Below are 6,494 nucleotides of genomic sequence, written 5' to 3'. Positions count from 1 at the left end.
CGGTTAATTGTCCAACTTCATGATCTCACAGTTCGCGTGTTCAAGCCTGTTATCAGGCTCTGTGCTGACAGCTCAGACCCTGGAGCCTGCTTCAGATTGTGTCTCCCTCTCTTTCTGCCCCTCCCCTTCTCGTGCTCTGTCTCTCTCTCAAAAATAAATAAAAACGTTAAAAATTTTTAAATGAATGTTTTGTTCAAAAGTTTTGTTTATAATTCCATGAGAATACAACGAATCTGCTTTAAAAATTATTCATTGCAGCAAATAGCTCATAGCAACTCAGTTCAACTAGAAACAGTGCATTCTGCATAATAAATGCCTTCTTTGTACCCACCTCTTCTAACTCTCTAGAGGGCTGCTCCACTTCAGATGGACAGTACAGTCTTGTGTGGACAGAAATGCCAAGGAAAAAATAGAAGGAAGGAACATGTAGGAGTAGTGAAATGACAGAGATGAGGAGCTCTATGGAAAGCCTCTGCACATGGGATGTCACCACTTATGGACAGAGACTGTTATAATATGTTGAGCACATGTGGAAGCTCCAAATGAACAGACTTTTTCAAGTGACAACATGAATGAGTATTATGGATGAGTCTGGGACTCTACATTCTAGGTTCTGATCCAATGTTACTCTTTGCAATTGTGCAGAGCCTCAATTCACTCATTAAAGGAAGACATATATATCTCATTAGCTTTACTTATTCTGACTTGCTAATTTGTGAGTATAAATTATATTTTAGTGTATGTGCTTATATTTGTGGATATTTTGTTCTTACAGCTTCACTGGCCCACAGCAATTGTGTTTAATGAAAATCAGGTTGGTCTTGGAGTCAGAAAACCTGGTTGGAATCCTGGTTAAGCCATAGACCTAGTTGTATAATTTTGTACAACTCTTATCTATAAGCCTCAGTTCCCCCATCGGAAAAATAGAGATAATATACATCTTACAGTGTGTTATGAAGCTTTTATAAAATTGTGTACCTCTTCCACAGGACTCCCCAGCAAAATGAAAGAGATGAAAGATAGAAGCTTTGGACAGGGGTGCAGCTAAAACAACATGGGTTAGCAGGGGTCTCACACTCAAATACCTACTAGTTCATACAGGTAATGTAAAAGTGTGAAGGAGGCAAGTGAGGCTGTGGTGATTACAGAGTACTGTCCCTGAAAGGCTCAGGCCTTTTAAGCTCCAAGTGATTGCTGCTATGTAATAATGTAGGCTTAGATTTTCTGAGTTTTAAAGAGATGACAGGAATGTGGGTGTTCATGTTTTAAAACCTTGTTTTCAAAATGATGGCAAATATTTTAGAATGTTAAAAGATTGTTAGACTAAATAACATAACTGTGGAAGTAGCTAGTAGGCTACTGGTTTGTTATCTTTAGGTTTCACTGAATTTTAGAGGAGGGCTTTAATTTTTCTTTTCTCCTGGCTGAATAATAGGTCCCATTGGCTGAGGAAACTCAAGAAATATCTGAGGTTCTTGTCTCCAAAACGGCTTCCGTGTTTACCTTCCAAGTAAACAGCCTCCATGTATATATTTCTGGCAGAGTTTTGAGTGCATACAGCTGCTAACAAACAGGAGAGCTCAGCCAAATCTAAAGGTGTTAAGAGGAAGTTTCATTATTTCATTTGGAACGAGTGGGCAGAGGATATATTGGCTCTGTGTGAAGTAAGGATGATAGAATGTGACCAGGAAATGGCCAAACAACATGAACATTTAAAAGAAGTCATCTAAAATAGGCTCACTGGGGCATTAGGAAAAAACTTGATTTTTTTTTTAACCCAAATGCCCAGAATCTTTTAATTCAAAATCGTTATGGATAGGACCAATTGTAGTTAGTGTCGTCAGGTGTTTGTGAATGAAACACTTCAATCTTATTGTCTGAACACATTGGTCATGATCTCTATTTTTTGTTTTACTTTTTAGAGCAACATCTTGGAGGAGGAGTTTTCTCTGCTTCTGCTTCATCCTAGTGAGGGAAGCCACATACACTGAGGTAGGTTTGACAAATACTTCTTGAAACATAGGTTAAATTTATTAGAATCAACTACTGGAAAATTCAAATTCCTCATGGTGTGGAGTTGTTTGTTACAGAGTAATATTGGAACAATTATGTGGGGGGGGGGGGGAAGTAGCAATTGCAAAGAAAAGGAGAGATCAGACCTACTGGGTGCTGACTCTCTAGGCCCTAACTAGCTGTTTTCTTGATAATTACTTCTCAGTGTGTAGATTTCTGGACCCCTTCCAACTCAACAGTAGAAACTCTGTGTAAGCTACTTATTTCTTTCATCACAAATCTTAAGAGAAGGGCTCAATTATAAAAAAAGAAAAAGAAAAAACTTTCTGTTGTCTAGATAAGTACTTTATATTATATATATATATATATCTATATATTATATATCACATTACATATCCATATATATTATGTATCTACATATCTATCATATCTATATATTACCTATATTATCTACATATCTATATATCTACATGCTATTATTGTATATCTATTCTATTTTATATTATACATTTATTTATATATGTTATATAGACAGATACTATCTATATCTTTACATTTTCTCTTTTTAGTTAATTTATTCAATTTATTTTTTAATTTATATCCAAGTTAGTTAGCATATAGTGCAATAATGATTTCAGGAGTAGATTCCAGTGATTCATCCCTATGTATAACACCCAGTGCTCATGCCAACAAGTGTCTTCCTTAATGCTCCTTACCCATTTAGCCCATCCCCCCACCCACAGCCCCTCCAGCAACCCTCAGTTTGTTCTCTGTACAGTTTGTTCTCTGTATTTAAGAGTCTCTTATGTTTTGTACCCCTCCCTGTTTTTATATTGTTTGTTTCCCTTCCCTTATGTTCTTCTGTTTCATATCATAAATTCCTCATATGAGTGAAGTCGTATGATGATTTGTCTTTCTCTGACTAATTTTGTTTAGCATAATACCCTCCAGTTCCATCCACATGGTTGCAAATGGCAAGATTTCATTCTTTTTGATTGCCGAGTAATATTCCATTGTATATATACATACCACATCTTCTTTATCCACTCATCCATTGATGGACATTTGGGCTCTTTCCATACTTTGGCTATTGTCGATAATGCTGCTAAAAACATTGGGGTGCATGTGCCCCTTTGAAACAGCAGCCTGTATCCCTTGGATAAATACCTAGTATTTCAATTACTGGGTCATAGGGTAGTTCTATTTTTAATTTTTTGAGGAACCTCCATACTGTTTTACAGACTGTCTGCACCAGTTTGCATTCCCAACAGCAGTGCAAAAGAGATCCTCTTTCTCTGCATCCTTGCCAACATCTGTTGTTCCCTGAGTTGTTAACGTTAGCCATTCTGATAGGTGTGAGGTGGTATCTCATTGTGGTTTTAATTTGTATTTCTCTTATGATGAGTGATGTTGAGCATTTTTTCATGTGTCATTAGCAGTCTTCTTTGGAGAAGTGTCTATTCATGTCTTTTGCCCATTTCTTCACTGGATTATTTGTTTTTTTGGGTGTTGACTTTGATAAGTTCTTCAATAGATTTTGGATACTAACCCTTTATCTGATATGTCATTTGCAAACATCTTCTCCTATTCCATCCATTGACTTTAGTTTTGCTAATTGTTTCCTTTGCTGTGCAGAAGCTTTTTATTTTGATGAGGTCCCAATAGTTCATTTTTGCTTTTGTTTCCCTTGCCTCTGGAGATGTGTTGAGTAGGAATTTGCTGTGACCAAACAGTTTTTGCCTGCTTTCTCCTTGAGGATTTTGATGGCTTCTTGTCTATGTTTTAAGTCTTTCATCCATTTGGAGTTTATTTTTGTGTGTGGTGTAATAAAGCGGTCTAGGTTCATTTTTCTGCATGCCACTCTCCAGTTTGCCCAGCACCATTTGCTGAAGACTGTATTCCATTGGATATTCTTTCCTGCTTTGTCAAAGTTCGGTTGGCCATACATGTGTGGGTCCATTTCTGGGTTTCCTATTGTGTTCCATTGATCTAAGTGTCTGTTTTTGTGCCATTACCATACTGTCTTGATGATTACAGCTTTATAATACATCTTGAAGTCCGGGATTGTGATGCCTCCAGGTTTGGTTTTCTTTTTCAGGACTGCTGTGTCTATTTGGGGTCTTACATTTTCATAGAATTCTCCTGCTTTGGTTTTTTTCCTCTTCCAAAAGCTACCTTGTATTGATGGTTTTACTCTATATTAGGATAGAGGTAGAATAGTGGCTAAACTCTGAAGTTGCACTTTCTGGATTTAAATCCTGATTTTCTGGGGGTGCCTGGGTGGCTCAGTTAAGTGTCCAACTTTGTTTCAGGTCATGATCTCATGGTTCGCAGGTTTGAGCCCTGCATAGGGCTCTGTGCTCACAGTGCAGAGTCTGTAGCCTGCTTCATATTCTGTGTCTCCCTTTATCTCTGCTCCTCCCCACTCATGCTCTATTTCTCTCTCAAAACTAAAAATAAAAAATTAAATTAAAATAAAATTAAAACAAATAAATAAATAATGATTTTCTAAACCACAATATCCTAACCTATAAAATGTGGATACTAATAAGATAATCTCATAGATTATAATATTACATGAAATAGTACCTGATATAATAGTAGCTGCTACTAATACTATTATTATTATTATTTGTTCCTTATATCAACTGTGGAAAATAGGTATTACCTAAATTTTATAGATGTGGAAACAAGAGAAATTATGACAATCTTTTTTAAACTTTTTTTAATGGTTTTGAGAGAGAGGATACAGTACAAGGGGGGGGGAGGGCAGGGAGAGAGAGAAACACAGAATCTGAGCTGTCAGCACAGAGCCCAACATGGGGCTCAAACTCACAAACTGTGAGATCATGACCTGAGCTGAAGTTGGACGCTTAACCTATTGGCCAGCCAGGTGCCCCAAGAAAGTACAATAATCTTAAAAGACTTTTATTTTTTCTTCAGAAGCAGTACCTCTCATAAGAAGTTATAGATTCTTGTTGATTCTTTTAGTCCTAGTTAAGGAATAGAGTTTCTAGCAAGACTGATAATTTTCTTGTTCATCATGATGCTAGAAGTAGGCTAATGGAGCAACTGGGTTTCTTGGTGTGTCAAGTCATTTGGCTAAAAAATCCATTACAAAATAAATATAATAGGTGTGCATTCTCAGGTGCAGAATCAAAATACCAAATGGGAATATCTTCCCCGTTGCTAGCACTGCTGGGTGGGACAGCAAGGATGACAAAACACACTTTCAAACACCAGGCTTTCAAAACTTTTATTTATGGTGGAGGAAAACAACACTACCGGGTATACCTGTTTCAAGCTTTTTTCATTAAAAAAAATCTAGAAAATAATTTAACAGGGGTTAGGTCTCTGTATAAGACAACCTGACTGGCTGGCAGCCAACGTCTCCCCAATAGTTCACAAAGAGAATTCTTCTTGTTTTCAAACTGACCCACTTTAAAATGGAGGAGGCTAGTCTAACCTATAAGCAAAACAAACATGGAGCTAAAAGAGGGGAGGGAACTGGGACAGAAGAGAGGTCAAGACCACATTTTCTTATTCAGCTCAGTCAGTTGCCCTTTAATGAGTCATAATACCTCTCTGAGTTTCATTTTCGTGCTTCTGTTGAATGTATTCATAATAGAATGCGTGCTTTCTACCTGAGATGCTTTTCCAGATGAGATAATGCACACAAAATAGTGATTGTGGAAGCTTTTCAAATGGTAGAATAAATAAAAATATAAGGACTTTTTAATATTTCAGCTGCAGCTTGGAAAAAATGATAAAAGGTATGTTAAATTAAATTTTTATTATAATGGCATAAGATTTCATAGATATTATTTAGGGGTGTAAATTGAATTACTATTTCTATTTCATTAAAAAATTAATACTTATTTTCTTTTTGTTTCTTTTTTTTAGTGTATTTATTTATTTTGAGAGAAAGAGAGAGAGTGCAAGCTGGGGTGGGGGCAGAGGGAGAGGGAGAGACAGAATCCCAAACAGGCCCCATGCTCAGCATGGAGTGCAATGATCTCACAAACCGTGACATCATGACCTGGGCTGTAATCAAGAGTCAGACACTCAATGGACTGAGCTATCCAGGTGCCCCTTATTTCTAATGCTTTAAAACTCAAAGGTATTTGAGCCTTGTTATGAGTGAATCCTATAGGAAACAGTAATCCTATAGGAAATATAATGTTAATAGATAAGTAGAAGAAATAGTATTAGGTAGGAAGCGATAAACATTTGGACTTTAAATTTTGTTTTTAATTTTAAAAATTCTTAAGCTAAGAATATTATTTAGTAAAAACTTTCCATAGAGCTTAATAGATATTTTATGTGCTATTTTAATAAAGAGTTAGTGTTGTTTAGGAGAAGCAAAACTAAGGAATGTTTGCCCCTGTAGTTCTCAGCAAAGCCTCACCAGTGTTCCTTGACTAAGGAACATTGTCAACATTCTGTGGCTGTCATACTTCAAAAGGCCTTTTAATAAGGTG

Source organism: Lynx canadensis, chromosome D1 (assembly GCF_007474595.2).
Source record: "Lynx canadensis isolate LIC74 chromosome D1, mLynCan4.pri.v2, whole genome shotgun sequence".
NCBI lineage: Eukaryota > Metazoa > Chordata > Mammalia > Carnivora > Felidae > Lynx > Lynx canadensis.
This window is presented reverse-complemented; position numbering follows the sequence as displayed.